General features: G+C 44.2%; 1 protein-coding gene across 1 annotated transcript in view; it reads right to left on the bottom strand.

The window, feature by feature from the left end:
* The window catches only part of SERPINE2 (serpin peptidase inhibitor, clade E (nexin, plasminogen activator inhibitor type 1), member 2), a 70576-nt gene that overhangs the window by 31584 nt on the left and 22593 nt on the right, over nucleotides 1-16399 (bottom strand). The gene's annotated exons all lie outside the window — the stretch shown is intronic.

Genomic DNA, 16399 nt, shown 5'->3' with positions numbered 1-16399 from the left:
CTGAAGGGCTTGTCAAGCCCCGTCCGGCTCTTGCATTTCATTCTACAGGTCGTGAGAAACCACTGGAGGGTTTGAAACAAGGAGTGAATCTCTCAGGTTGCTGCGATTATCTTATTAACTACACGTACATGATTTTTACGATAAGCATATGATTTTCTTAACTAAAGAATGCTTAATGAAACTAAATTTAAGTGAAAATAAATGTAAACCTGCAAGAGGGCAAAGCAATCGGCAAATTCAGCAACTGTGAAGACGGCATTGTTTACAGATATTGCCAGTTGTGGTGATTCCTTTGAAATACGCTTTCTTCCTTGATTACTGCTGAGCTTTCTTTGGCTGTGACAAGTAAGAGGTATGAAATTTACATGTGTTTATGGAAAAGCAAATACTCTCGTTAAACAAGAACTTGGAAGTGACAACTGGTAAAACCAGCACAGAACTCAAGGTGTGGCTAACTTGGCTCCTCCCTAGATCTGAGCTCCTGATGGGCACAAGTTTCTCCAGGAAACAACTGGTCCTCCTGTTACATGCTTCCCTGGTGGCTCAGATGGTAAAGAATCTGCCTGCAATGCAGGAGACCAGGGTTTGATCCCTGGGTCGGGAAGGAAGATCCCCTGGAGAAGGAAATGGCACCCACTCCAGTATTCTTGCCTGGAGAATACCATGGACACTATGCGTATTTGCATGGGGAAGGTAGAGGGTGTGTCTTCAGAGAATAAGACTGAGGGGAGCCTTTTAGCAGAGGTAACCTGGAGGGGAAAATAGTGTCCATGTGCTCCAGGGAAGGAAACGGAACCAGGACAGCATCAGGCAACACGGGAGTGTGTGTTCCCTTAGTTCTTGTTTAGTCACTAAGTCGTGTCTGACTCTCTGCAACCACCAGGCTCCTCTGTCTATGGGATTTTTCAGGCAAGAATACTGGAGTGGGTTGCCATTTCCTTCTCCAGGGGACCTTCCCAACCCAGGGATTGAATCCACATCTCCTGCATTGGCGGATGGAGTCTTTACCACTGAGCCACATGGGGAGCTCCGTGTTCTCTTGCCTTCCTCTCTATTTACTTTTCCTGCTCCCCACTCCAGTAGGTGTTCAATAAATGCATGTGGGATTAAACTTAATGCCTTATATACGTTCTATTTTTGTTATTTTTCATTGCATCAAAATAATGTTATTGAGCATGACTAGAAAATGATTCCTTTTAAAAAATGTATCTTATTTATATTTCTCTGGCTGCACACAGGCTTTCTCTGGTTGTGGAGCACGGGTTCTAGGCTCGCAGGCTTGAGCAGCTGTTATGCACACGGTTTAGTTGCCCCACAGCATGGAATCTTCCTGGACCAGGGATTGAACCCCTGTCCACTGCATTGGCAGGTGGATTCTTAACCACTGGACCACCAGGGAAGTCCTAAGAAAATGATTCTGTTTAGTCCTGAGCCTCACTCACTTTTAGCTTCAAACATTTTCCAACAGAGTAAAATGCACTGGAGTGGGAAGAGGCACCCACTACTTCCTCACCTGCTCCCCACCGAACACGCAGGGCCCCAAGGTGAACCACTAAGGCCATCAGTGAAAGGTGATGGTGGAATATTCTTTATATTGGGAAACAAGCACATTACAAAAAATTCAGAACATTCAGAGCTTAACTGTAGAATGAGTGTAAATACAGCCTGTCTAAATTCAAAACATGTAAGTGACCTACATACACTCCCACTCAGGGCTTTCCTATGGCCAGGGTGGCCTAGTCCGACTTTGGCACCTTGGACCGGCTCTAATACCACAACAATCCTCTGAGTTTCTTTTGGCCTGGTTGACAATGCAGAGCTTCCCAAACCTGACTATGGAAGCTTTACTCAATGCATCTAAAAATTAGACATTAGACACTGTATCCATCCCCTCTCCCTCCCTTCTTTTTTTTTTTTTTCTGGAAATAAATGTCTGCTTTAACCTTTGAGATACTACAAAGCCAGCATAAATATAAAATAGTCAGTACCATCTTTGTTACAAATGGGCCAAATCCGGTGACTGGTACCAACTTAATCAATGTGAACTGTTGACTCTCGCATTTTGGTGGACTCTGGCAGCTGCCTTCAGTGTGCCATAATCCATACTCCCCAAACCTCCCAACAAAATTCTCCCGGATTAGCAAATATTTGAATCTGCATACTCAGAAAGGACACCAAATTGGTTTAGCCTCTGCTAGCTTAAAGCTGATTTACCCAAACACTATAGATTTATGTAGAAGATTGTAAAACGGGTAGAAAGGATCAGTAACCAGGAAAAGCTACATTCCAAGGTCTTGGAATCAGCAAAGACTGTCTCCCAAATAAACAGCCACCTTATTTAGCAGAATTTTGCTTGGTCGTGAATTTTAGCTAAAAGAACAGTTTCATTATAAAGTGGGGGAAGTCTGCCAGGGGTGTTTTTCTTGGTTCCTTGGGTTGGGAAGTTTTTGAGAGATGTCTGTGTGTAGTTTCATAACAGTACACTGCGACAGGGTCCGGGGCTGTGCAGAACTTGGAATCAGAGCTGTTTGTGATTGATGTTCTGGGCAGAACTTCTTCTTGGCCTCAGTTTCATAGGCTAAATGCTCAGCTGTCTAAACTTACCTGGCTTGTGCGCGTGTCTAAGATTAAGCTTTTACTTCTTCCCAAAGTTCTGTAGCCAGGACAGTGAGTATTAATCCAAACATTACTATCGGCTGATAACATTCCTGATATGAATACATATTCATCTTCAAACAGTCTTTTACATGAAATAACTGTTAGAGTTATCAGGCTTTGAAATGCTTACTCTCTAGAAGGAAGAGATTCTCATTATGGGAGGAACATAATAACATCCTATTTTATTTTTTTGAAAGAAATCACACTTTAAATGTTCAGGTAAAAGAAGGAATAAAGATGTCGCCCAAATGTATTACACAGCATCAATATGGACGATCCTGCTGCTGCTGCTAAGTCACATCAGTTGTGTCCGACTCTGTGCGACCCCATAGACGGCAGCCCACCAGGCTCCCATTTCTTGAATAATCTTTTCATAGTAGTGAAAAGTCTCTACTTTAAGCCATTCTTGTAGGGAGATCACAAACCTATAAATAAAGCCATTATTTCAGGTGAAAATGAAAGTCACTCAGTCATGTCCGACTCTTTGCAACAGTCCATGGAATTCTCCAGGCCAGAATACTGGAGTGGGTAGCCTTTCCCTTCTCCAAGGGATCTTTCCAACCCAGGGATTGAACCCAGGTCTCCCACATTGCAGGCATATTTTTTACCAGCTGAGCCACAAGGAAGCCCATTATTATAGGTATATCCTTCCAAATGTGGGCTTCTGTTTCCCCATGAACTTCTTGTTTCTGACTTCAAATCTTTCCTTTCCAGAGTGAGGAATGTTTTTGAGCTTTAAGTGAGATTTAGTGTTGTAAATCTGGCTTCCCAAATGGCACTAGTGGTAAAGAACCTGCCTGCCGATGCAGGAAACACGAGAGACGTGGGTTTGATCCCTTGGTCGTGAAGATCCCCTGGAGGAGGAAATGGCAACACACTACAGTATTCTTGCCTGGAGAATCCCATGGACAGAGGAGCCTGGTGGGCTAGTCTGTAGGGTTGCAGAGAGTCGGACACGACTAAAGCGGCTCAGCACGCATGCACACACAGTGTTGTAAATAATGGGTTGGCAGTTTTGCAAACAGGGCTTCCCTGGTGGCTCAGTCAGGGAAGAATCTGCCTGCAATCCAGGAGAAGCAGGTTTGATCCCTAGGTCGGGAAGATCCCCTGGAGAAGGAGATGGTAACCCACTCCAGTATTCTTGCCAGGAGAATCCCATGGACAGAGGAGCCCAGCAGGCCACAGTCTATGGGGTCGCAAGAGTTGAACACAACTTAGCAACTAAACCACCATCAGTCTTGCAAGTGCCAGACCCAGAGAGCACTCTGACCACCTATATAAATGTACCACCTATCAAGGGCAGCCATTAAAGAAACACACTCTTTACAGGGCCTGTGACTCAACCATCACTTCTAGGAAGACGATGGCTCCAATGTGCAGCTCACATGCTCAGCCAAATTTCAGTGCCATGCTTCCCACTGTTTGCTGACTATTCATCTGATTGTGCAGAACACTATCTCGGCCTGAAAACCCTTCCCTGGTGGGTCGTGGAGGGCCACTGGCCGAAATCTCTTACATTTATTTGGCCGCCCTGGGTCTTAGTTGTGGCACATGTGATCTTTGGTCTTCGTTGTGGGATCCTTTTTAGTTGCAGTGTGCAAACTCTTAGTTGTGGCACATGGGATCTAGTTGCCTGACTTGGCATCAAACACGGGCCCCCTGCATTGGGAGCGTGGCACCTTAGCCACTGGACCACCAGGAAAGTTCCCCAACTCTTCTCTTAAACGGTTGGTTTCCCGTGGCTGGGTGTTGCTCTTGCCCCTGTCTGCGGCATTCCTTCTCTCCCTGGCCCTCCACCTAGCACACCAGAGCTTCCCCCAACTCCTTCCACGGCCTGTGGGAAGTACTCCCTTATTGTCTCCGATGGGACTAGCCACCCCCTTCTCTGAATTCCCACAGCATTTTCTATCTGCATCTCTCATTTTGTTTTTCAAGTATTTTTTTCCCTCCCAACTAGACTGGAAGTTCACAGAAAGCAGGGCCAGAGCACTTTAGAACCCCCATGCCCTCAGGCTCTCGTTTAGGGCCCTGCCACTGGGGAGGAAAGCTAAATCTGAGGTCTAATCCAGCCATGTGAGGGTCTGGTCTGGAATACAAGGTGCTCTAGAAATATTTCGGGCCAGCAGTCCCCAACCTTTCTGGCACCAGGGACCAGTTTCATGGAAGACAGTTTTTCCATGGACCGAAGATGGGAGTGGGGGGATGGTTTTAGGGTGACCTGCATAAGGAACACACAACCTAGCTGTCTTGCATGCACAGTTCACAGTAGGGTTAGTACTCCCGTGAGAACCTATTGCACGGCTGCTCTGACAAGAGGTGGAGCTTGGGATGTAATGCGAGTGATGGGGGGCGGCTGTAAATACAGACATTTTGCTCACCTCCTGCTGTGCGGCCTGGTTCCTAACAGGCCAGTAAAGTTAGAAGATGTCACATACAATCTAGATGTAGAGTTCTTCTCAGGAAAAAGGAAAATTGATGGGCATCTGGTAACACAGGGCCCTCATTCCCACGGCAGACATCCCGCACAGCAACCACCCCTGGAGCTGACGCCTGCTTTTCTGCATCCCTGGCTCCCACTGCACCCCACCGCCTCATCCCCGCCAGTTGCCGTCACTCACATTACCTCCCTTGTGGAAAGGCCTTGTGGCCAGATTCCTGCAATCACTCATCAGTTAAACAACGGGGGACCAGTGGAGCTGGTCACAAAAGATGAAGCTTATTTTCAGTCTTATAAATTCTTTCTCTCTCTCCTTTTTTTTTTTTTTAACAAAACATCTTTTACATATAACATGTGAGCAAATGATAAGTAATATACTTGTGAGCTCAAATGATAAATAATGTGAATATCTGCCGAGTCTATTTAAAATAACAAATAAGATGTCTATAAACAGTTTTGGGGGAAAAACACTGGAAAGACTTTTGGTGCCAACTTTTAGGCAGATGATTCCCATCTGTTTTAAGAGGACACAGGAGTGTCTAATAAAAAATGCTCCATCCCTTCTTATTCTCCAAAATATGTTTAAAGTGATGTATTTGGTAAAATGTATATATTTTAAAAATCTTTCTGTCATAAAAGATTTCAAGTATATGCAAAAATAAATCCTCAATACCTAACATCCAGATAAAATAACTGTTAACTTGTGGCTTATTTTCTTTTAAAATCAAAGATTATTTTGGAAGCAAATGCTAGACAGTATATAATTCAAAGTATTTTCAATACATACTCTAAACCCAAGGAATACATACACATATTATCCCCCTCAAAAATTAATAACTATTTATTATGTTAAATATCTAATCAGTGTTCAAATTTCCCCGATTGTCTTCCATTTTTGCAGTTTATTTAAATCAGGATCTAAATAATTAAATCAGGATCTCAATAAGCTCCATACCTGGCAACTGGTTGACATGTCTCTTGTCTTTTTAAAAATCTTTCCCTAGTTACTTTATTTTTAACTTTTTCCTGGGGAAGTCTTTCTTTGAAGAGACCAATTTGTCTGTTCCATCATTTCCCAGTTGAGATTTTGCTAACTGCATTCATGTGATGCTGTTTAACAAGCTCCTCTGTCTTCCTTCCTTTCTGTAAATCCATACTTGGACCTAGAACGTTGGTCTGCAAACTCCTGGGTCAGATCTGGCCACGCTTTGTTGCTTTGTCTCTGGTCACATTTAAGCTCTTACAGCAAGTTGAACAGACAGCTGCCCCGTTGGACCGCAAAGCCAAGAAACATTTACTACCTGGCCCTTCACAGGAAGTTTGCCAACTTCTGCTCCAGAGGCTGATCAGATTTAAATCTCTTTTTTTGAAAGAGTATTTCACAGAGGTTTTGTACAAGGGGCTGGAATCAGGAGACAGAGGCTGTCTGTGTCTTTTTTGTGATGTTAGCACTTACTCATGATCATTGCCTAAGTGCATTGTTTTATTACGGCTTGCCAAATGGTGCTGTTGTAATTCTTTCTTTCTTTATTAGTTGGAATATTTCTGTAAAAAGAAATTTCCCATAACCAACTATTTGGTTGTCTTGAGGTTCAGTTTGTATAGCAAAGGCAATAATCCATTCCTTATATCATTCTCCAAATAATGACTTGGTTACCCAGAATTCTTAATGTTAACCAGAGGGGGTTTCCTTGTTTGTTTGCTTAGTATAATTATGAACGCATGTTTTCCAACATATTTTAAGGCTTTTGATTGACTGAGATACTATTACTTTTATTGGTGCTCAGAACAAGCCTCTTCAGGCTGGCCCCTGAACCTTTTATATGACCCTGCAGTCTCAATAGCTCCCTTGTTTCTGGTTTGGCAAGATGTTCTAGGCTTGTTTGACATACTTCCTGTCCCAGTTGGAACCAGATACTTCTCTAGGGAACTCTGGTTCCTTTTAGTGGGAGACAGTATTTAGAGACCACAATCTTAGTATCCTGATCAAATAAACCCTAAATTAACCGTGGGGATACTGGGCAACAACAATATGGAAAAATACAAAATCCATTTACATCTCTCTCTGGACTACAGCCAAATATTAAAATTCAAATTATGGAAGACAGATTGCTTACATGTGAACTGGTTTGCTTCCCAGGGCTATACAGCCCTTATAGTCCTGGATGCTGAGAAGATGAGGGTATGAGCTGGGCATTAGAAGTTGAGCTAGGATAATTAAAACGGATCACTCTCATGTGGAGGTGGTAAGTCTCCTGGATCAACCCCATCCTGAGTGAGACCCTAACAATGCAAGCTCCTAGAATGAACAACTGGCCCACAGCATGACAAGGAGAGTCCCCCAGTTTATGAGGGGGAGAGGGGAGGCATGACAATCAGCTCCCTCCCCTTGATAAACGCTGACATATTCTCAAGTATTAGGAAACTGGAAATGGTTAATATCCTTCTGATTTCAGTGCTTCTAGGATCCTGGTTCTTAGAAACTAAGACCCTTCATTAATTTGCCTCTGGATTAACCAATTCTTCTAGCAGGGGGCTACAGGAGGTAGAGAAAAAGAACAGCACATCAGATTATATTAGAATCATGACATCTCCCAACAGATTTCTTGATAGAGCTTCCCAAAGAAGTAAATGTGAAGGAAAGGTGTTGGGCTGCTGGACTGAGACCTCTAAGAGGCCTGAAGTAGGACTGTGCTGCCTAGCCATCAGGCCAATGTTTCTCACCAATGCTTTGCCAACAGGCAATGGCCCAACTGGTAAGGGTACTTGGCAAGAGGCAGCCTGGAGAACTTCAGAAGTTGCTCTACGGAGGTGAACTCCGTGTCTGCAAAGTGACTGTAGCTGTTAAAGCACAAGTAACTGTGGTTAAGTCTGGTCCTATGATGGAGAGAGGGGGACTCCAGTCCCTCAAACCTCTACAAACATTACTGATATATGGCCACCAGAATCTGTCCTCGTTTCCAAATATCTACCACATTCTCTTAAGATAGAAAATTAGATAAACAAGCAAAACGAAAGGGCATCTTGATATCCTTCTTGGGAAGGTATGGAGTGTTATCTGAATGAGTTAGCATTCTTAAGACTTAAGAGAACAAACAGGAAATGCCAACTGATCAAAGTGACAGCAGCTTGGTGGTTTTAAAATGTCTCCTTTCAGGTTACTGGAGAGAGGCTTAGAGAGACCTCTTTGGATTTTTTCTTAAATTTTTTAAGACTTCAAAGCAAATGCTTGATCTGTGACACTAATTCCCTTTGCCAAAAAGGAACCTAAAAATACCCAGGAAAGAAATGTTCAGCCACGGAAATGTATGGCATCAGCGTCTAAAAGGTTCCTTCAACCAAGAGACACACATTGTAAGTACACTCTAACCGACATCCAAGTGCCTTTCATCCACACACCATTCATTCTGAAATCTCTTTTGGGGTGAAAGGGAAAGGCTAGGAGAAAGAAGGTAATTGGGGTTTTGTTAGTTGTCCATCTCTTTTTTTATGGTTCTTTTCTTAAAAATTGAGAATTGTCCAATTTTTAAAATACAAGATAATGAGACATTTATTTTCTTTTCCTCTAAGTGTCAGGGTAAATTTATCTAAGGCTCAAATCCCAGTTTTACCATCCACTAACGAAGAGATCCAAGGTAAGTCACAATCTTTATCAACTTCAGCTTTCTCATTTACTGTATTAGAAATCAAATTTCAAGGGTGGTCATGGGAATGCCATCTGCACAACAGAAAGGCAGACAGGACCGAGCACAGTGCCTGGCTCAGAGGAGGGGGCTCAGTAAATGTTGTTTCGTCTCCCTTGATGCTCAAACAGTCTCTGATTTTCATTTCAATAGCTATTAAGAAAGTCTCAAGGATCGAGCTAAGAAAACAGGTCAAACAATACTTCCACCTTAATAGAGCCCTGTCTGTATCTTTACAACTTCTTTAGACTATTTACGAAAAAGGAGACAGCAACCCACTCCAGTATTCTTGCCTGGAGAATCCCATGGACAGAGGAGCCTGGCGGGCTACAGTTCATGGGGTCGCAGGAGTCAGACACGACTGAGTGACTAAACCACCACCAGACTATTTACACAGAGCAATACAGTGCTGGTGTGTTCCCAAATCTTTATAAGAGAAAGAAGGGGTTTTATATGGTGGGAGTGGAGATAGGTAGGGCTTCCCAAGTGGTGCAGTGGTAAAGAATCCACCTGCTGATGCAGGAGACATGGGTTTTATCCCTGTGTCAGAAAGATCTCCTGCAAGAGGAAATGGCAACCCACTCCAGTATTCTTGCCTGGGAAATCCCACGGACAGGGGAACCTGGCAGGCTACATCCATGGGGCCACAAAGACTTTCACAAGACTGAGCAACTGAGCATGGGAGGCAGGTAAGTATGTTCCAAAAAACCTTTAATGGTTGTGTGAGATGTTTTTTTAGGCTGCTGATTTGGGCCATTAAATGTTTTACATGTGATGTCAAGTCCTATAGACTTCCTTATTGACAAATCTTTAAGACACAACAGTTTATATGGATGACTTTCTAATCAATAGCCTAAAATATTAGAGTGATACGGACTGGTGGTTCTCAATCTTTAGAACAAGGCAGCACATTTTTGAGACCTAAGAAAAGTATTATGGATGCTTCATGACTAATTATATTTTTAGTATTGGTGAAAAGACACAATAAAATACTACCATGAATCCATAAACACCATTAAAATGCAAATTATTTCTATTTATATATAGTAGCATCTTGATACATTTTAAGACAATCATGTTTTGAGATATTATTTATTCAGTCTATACTGAAAGTTAGACCAGGAACATGACTTTTCTGACCCTTGAGAATAACTCTGTTGTCGTCTACAGGTCTTCAATTCATAGGTCAGAAATCAATGCTCTCTAGACTTGTTGCTTAAAAAAAAAAAAAAAGAGTGAACAGTAAGTGCTGAAAGTGTAAATTGATAAAATTCTTTCTGAAAAACAATTCTTGGTATGAAAATTCTTAAAAGTGTGTATACCTACTGGAACAGTAAGAGCTCTTCAATCTTAAAGTAACAATAATAATTATAAAAGATTTGAGCCTAAAAAGGTTCACTGTGGAGTTGTTTCTCATAGCAAAATCACCACAATATTCTTTGCAATAGATAATTGCAACAGCAATGGTCACTGCAACCTAAATTTCCAAGGGAGGGACACTGTGGGTGACCTCTTAGCAGCTCTGTGCCCTTTTCCTCCAGCTTCTGTGTGCTTTGATATTAACTCTATGGACCCGTTATTTTCAGAGGCTTGCCACTGTGAGTTGGAGCCCACAATCTTAGTGGGCTGTAAGTGCCTGGGAGGTTACATACACCATTCTGCCCAGAAAAATTAAATAAACCTCCCAGCTCATACAGATCATACAAGGTGAAAAGATGTCTGAAAACTGACACATTTAGCCAGTCTATCATGCTGACTCTTGGGATGCAGTTTAAAGGGTCAGCTGAGGGAAGAGTAAAGAAACACTGCCTTCTTTCTACCTCTCTGTCCTGTGCTTAAATCATCAAATACTCAGAGTAAACAAGTGACCACAGCTCTACAGAGCACAGGAACTGAACAGAATGCTTGTTCCTCTAGGGCCGTGGTTCCAACTGGGAGGGGGAGTGACACTGCCCCCCTCCCCTGCCCCAAGGGACATTTGGCAAGGTCCGGAGATGTTTGGGTTTGCTGTACATGGGAGGGGGTGCTGCTGGCTTTTCACGGGTTGAGGCCAGGGACGCTGCCTGAGCCGGCTCCCCACTGCAAAGAGTCATCCAGCCCCAAATGTTAGTTGTGCTGAGGATAAGAAGGCTGTTCCAGCACAAAAAAGCACACATGTGCACTCTTCCCTCGTGTGTCATGACTGACTTTCCTTAACTTAGAATCGACGCTTCAGTCCGATCACAAGACTTGTTTCTTATCAAAGCGACAAATGTCACAGTGACTCTCCCTGGAACTTTGGACCCCAGGCTTCTCTACCTAGGGGAGGAAGGCAGCCTGCCCATCCCTTTTGGGAATCCCAGACGGGAAGCTTTGTGTTACCATTAGATAAAGCTGTGGCCTGTCAGCCGCCTTATCAAATCGGGCTCTTCTACAAGCCTGTGAAGTTCTGCGGCTGGAGCAGGGGGTGGTGCCCATGTCACCCCGAGCCCCCTGCAAGGAGCAGCTCGGAAGGCATTAACAGCAGGCCCAGTTGCTCCTGCACCGCGGGAGGACCAGCCCGAGCCTCCCTCTGCTGCGGCTCACCCTTGATGTTCCTCCCATAAAGCAGGAGTAACCAGTTATTACCCCCATCAGCCTGCCCCCTCCCCACTGCCTACTCCTCCACACCCAGCAGTCCTTTCTTTCTCCGCCCCACCGCCCACCTCAGTGGTTCAATGGTAAAGAATCCACCTGCCAATGCAGGAGATGCAAGAGACGCAGGTTTGATCCCTGGAGAAGGAAATGGCAACCCACTCCAGTATTCTTGCTTGGAAAATTTCATAGATGGAAGAGCCTGGCAGGCTACAGTCCATGGGATCACAAAGGGTTGGATGTGACTGAGCACGCATGCAAAGCAAAGCCCACTCTATCATTCAGGCTCACGGCACCAAAACTGCCAGGTACAGAGAAAAGCCTAAACTGCTCACACATACCCTACATTTATACTTACGGCTGACTGCGCTTACTCCTTGGCATGTTTCTGAACTAATTATATTCAGTTACATGCTTAGCTAAGCAAAACTGAGCCCAAACCTCTATTTTCCTCCCTTTTCTCATGAAAAGGGAGCAGAGGCCAGCAAGAGAGGGGAGGTGACTCAGCTGATGAATGCTGAATTGCGTCTCCAGGCAAGCCCTGCGCCAAATTACCCGCAAAATGCCACCTGCAGGAGGTTCCCGTTCTGCCCGTAGAGATGCTCCTCAGAAGGAGCATTCAGAGGTAGCAGGAGACCTCCTAGCTCTGGGAATGATGGAGATGCTTTTTCTAGGCTCTGAGGGCCCCTACCCTGGCAGTGTTAACAGAGGATGCGGGCTTTAATCAGGCAGGAAGTCGAAGACTCCTGCATCCTTACTCCAGGCAGCAGGGGAAGGGAGTAAGGAAACCATACTCAGCTAAGAAGAGGAACTCTAGATTTCGAAGGCTCAAATTCACAACGAAACCCATTTGGTTCTTTTGAAATCAGGTGGTCTTTCTGAGGATGCCACATAAAGACCTGTTTAATGAGGAGGTACCGTTCTTCCATTTATCAATTTCACAAATATTAACGAGGCACTGGTGTGCCAGGAGGACTAGGGGGAGAACCTGGACAGAACGGGCTCGGCGCCTACCCTCTGGAACAGTCTAGTGATGCGGTTCTCCACTGGGGTGGTCTGTCCCCCAGGGAACATCTGGAAACAGCTGGAGGTCTTCGGTCATGACAACTGGGTGTAGAGGGTAGGGTGCTATGGGCATCTAGTGGGCAGAGGCCAGGGTGGTGCTCAACACCCTCCAAGGCTTAGGACAGCCCTGCACAAGGACCTGTCCATTCCAAAACGTCAAGAGGGTCGAGGTTGAGAAACCTTGGACTAGAGGGAAACAGACTTCAATGAGACCATCATGAATCCTGGGTGGATGTTTACATTCACACTGACATATCTGCTTTGCAAGTGCTCTGACAGCAAGTACAATGGACAACAGAGGAGCCGAGACACACCTGGGGAGAAGGAGGGACAGGCAGGGGTTGGGGAGGTGCTCTGAGGAAGGGCCAGCCTTGCAGGATGAGCTCAAAAGGACAAAGGGGGAGGAAGCTGGGGGCAGGGGAGAGTGCTCCAACAGAGGATCTCATGTGCAAAAAAGTTTTGTGTCAGGAGGTACTGTGGATGGTTCTGAAAACAGAGATTTTGATTTTTTTTTTTTAACACCATCATCATCCTATAGTCCTTGTAGGACCAGGTCTAACCTGGGGCCATAACCTTAAGAACAACTCATCATGACACACACCTCCTGAGTCTAAACTAGACAGAGGCTGGAAGAACAACGCTTCACAATCCAACATCCATCCTGTCCCCTCACCCCCGCCTTCGGGACCCACAATCAGACACTGCAAGTTAAAGGAGGCAGGAACCTATTTTGTCTTAGCTTTGAAATTAAAAGTATGACCCCCAAAATGAAAAACTGATGAACTGGTAAAGAATTTGCCTGCCCATTTGCCAGGTTTGATCTCTGGGTCAGGAAGATCCCCTGGAGAAGGGAATGGCTACCTACCCCAGTATTCTTGCCTGGAGAATTCCAGGGACAGAGGAGCCTAGCAGAGAGTAGAACACTACTGAGCGACGAACACTTTCACTTTTTATTTTCATAAAAAATAAAAACATTTGCTCTAAACAAACTCATGGTTGCCAGGGGGAAGGATGGGGGAAGGGATAGTTGGGGAGCTGGGAATGGACATATACACACTGCTATATTTAAAATGGATAACCAACAAGGACCTACTGTACAGCACAGAGAACTCTGCTCAATTGTATGTGACAGCCTGGATGGGAGGGGAGTTTGGAGGAGAATGGATACATGGATATGTATGGCTGAGTCCCTTTGGTATTCACCTGAAACTGTCACAGCATTGTTAATTGGCTATGCCCCAATACAAAATAAAAAGCTAAAAAAATATTTGCTCTACCAAGGACTCTGCAAGGATGATGAAAAGACAAGCTACAGATTAGCAGAAAATATTTGCAAACATCCTATCTAACAAAAGTCTAATATGGTATTTAGAACACACAAACAACTCTCATAACAAAGAAGTAAAAAAAACACCAAACAATTCAATCTGAAAATGGGCCAAAGAAACAGACTGACATTTCCTTGAAGAGAACATACAAAAGGCAAATAGGCCCATGAAAAGATATTCAACATCATGAGCCATTCAGTTCAGTTCAGTCGCTCAGTTGTGTCCGACTCTTTGTGGCCCCATGAATCCCAGCACGCCAGGCCTCCCTGTCCATCACCAACTCCTGGAGTTCACTCATACTCATGTCCATTGAGTCGGTGATGCCATCCAGCCATCGCATCCTCTGTCGTCCCCTTCTCCTCCTGCCCCCAATCCCTCCCAGCATCAGAGTCTTTTCCAATGAGTCAACTCTTCGCACAAGGTAGCCAAAGTATTGGAGTTTCAGCTTCAGCATCAGTCCTTCCAATGAACACCCAGGACCGATCTCCTTTAGGATGGACTGGTTGGATCTCCTTACAGTCCAAGGGACTCTCAAGACTGTTCTCCAGCACCACAGTTCAAAAGCATCAATTCTTCAGTGCTCAGCTTTCTTCACAGTCCAACTCTCACATCCATACCTGCACTGGAAAAACTATAGCAAAGTTTTAGCCTTTGTTGGCAAAGTAATGTCTCTGCTTCTGAATATGCTATCTAGGTTGGTCATAACTTTTCTTCCAAGAAGTAAGCGTCTTTTAATTTCATGGCTGCAGTCACCATCTGCAGTGATTCTGGAGCCCAAAAATCTACTTCCCATGAAGTGATGGGACCAGATGCCATGATCTTAGTTTTCTGAATGTTGAGCTTTAAGTCAACCTTTTCACTCTCTGCTTTCACTTTCATCAAGAGGCTCTTTAGCTCCTCTTCACCTTCTGCCGTAAGGGTGCTGTCATCTGCATATCTGAGATTATTGATATTTCTCCCAGCAATCTTGATTCCAGCTTGTGCTTCTTCCAGCCCAGCGTTTCTCATGATGTACTCTGCATAGAAGTTAAATAAGCAGGGTGACAATATACAGCCTTGACGAACTCCTTTTCCTATTTGGAACCAGTCTGTTGTTCCATGTCCAGTTCTAACTGTTGCTTCCTGACCTGCATACAGGTTTCTCTAGAGGCAGGTCAGGTGGTCTGGTATTTCCATCTCATTCAGAAATTTCCACAGTTTATTGTGATCCACACAGTCAAAGGCTTTGACATAGTCAATAAAGCAGAAATAGATGTTTTTCTGGAACTCTCTTAGGGAAACACAAATTAAAACACCACCACAGGCTGGTACTACACTCCTATCAGAACGGCTAAAATAAAAACTAGTGATAATACCAAATGCTGGAGAAGATGCAGAGAATCTGGATTGCTTACACATTGCTAGTGGGAATGTAAAGGGATACAGCCAATCGAGACAACAGTTTGGCAGTTTCTTGTACGTGTTGAACCATACGATCCAGCTATCTTAGACTTTACTTAAGAGAAATGGAAACTTATCATCACACAAAAACCTGCACCAGTGTTGTAGCAGCTTTATCTGTAATAGCTTCAAACTGGAAACAACCAAGATGTCCTTCAACAAGTGACTGGTTAAATAAACTGTGGCACATCCTACATGGAACACAGCACAAAGAAGGGACAAGCCATGGATACACACTGCAACTGGGATGGGTCTCAAGGGAATTACTCTGAGTGAAAAAGTCCATTCCAAAGGGTTACCCACTGGGGAATTCTCTGGCAGCCCGGTGGTTAGGACTCAATGGTTTCACTGCTGGGGCCCAGGTTCAATGCCTGGTTGGGAAACTAAGATCCCCTACAAATCACACGGCACAGCCAAAACAACAACAACAAACCCAAGCCCCCAAATCATGTATGCTGTATGATTTCCTTGATAAAATAGTTCTCAAATAACAAAATTATAGAGATGGAGAACATACTAGTAGTAACCAGGAATCAGCGGTCTGAGAGGGAGGTGGGTGGATGTGACTATAAAAGGCTGACATGAGGGGTCCTGATGATGAAACTGTTCTGTGTCTTGACTATGGTAGTAACACGAATCTACAATATGATAAAGCTGCATAGGAGTCAATACACACACACACACAAGTACATGTAAAACTGCATGAAATCTGAACAAGGTGGAGGATTATACAATTCAATGTTAATATCTTAGTTGCAGTACTGTAGTTATAGTACAGTGTATATAGTACAATATAATATATATTGCTGGGTACTACAGTTGTGCAAGGGCTTTCCAGGTGGTACAGTGGTGAAGAACCTGCCTGCTAATGCAGGAGATGCAAGAGACGCAGGTTTGATCCCTGGGTCTGGAAGATCCCCTGGCGTGGGAAATGACAACACACTCCAGTATTCTTGCCTGGAAAATTCCATGGACAGAGGAACCTGGCAAGCTACAGTCCATGAGGTCGCAAGAAGTAGGATATAACTGAGTGACTAAACACACACACACACACACACACACACACACACAGTTGTGCAAGATGATACCTTTGTAGGAACTAGGTGAAGGGTTACAGGCAATTTCCCTCTACTGTTTTTTGTTATGGCATATCCATCTGCAACTATCTTAAAATG

The sequence above is a fragment of the Bison bison genome, unplaced genomic scaffold, assembly GCF_000754665.1.
Source record: "Bison bison bison isolate TAMUID 2011002044 unplaced genomic scaffold, Bison_UMD1.0 scf7180017864068, whole genome shotgun sequence".
NCBI classification, from domain to species: Eukaryota; Metazoa; Chordata; class Mammalia; order Artiodactyla; family Bovidae; genus Bison; species Bison bison.
This window is presented reverse-complemented; position numbering and strand designations above follow the sequence as displayed.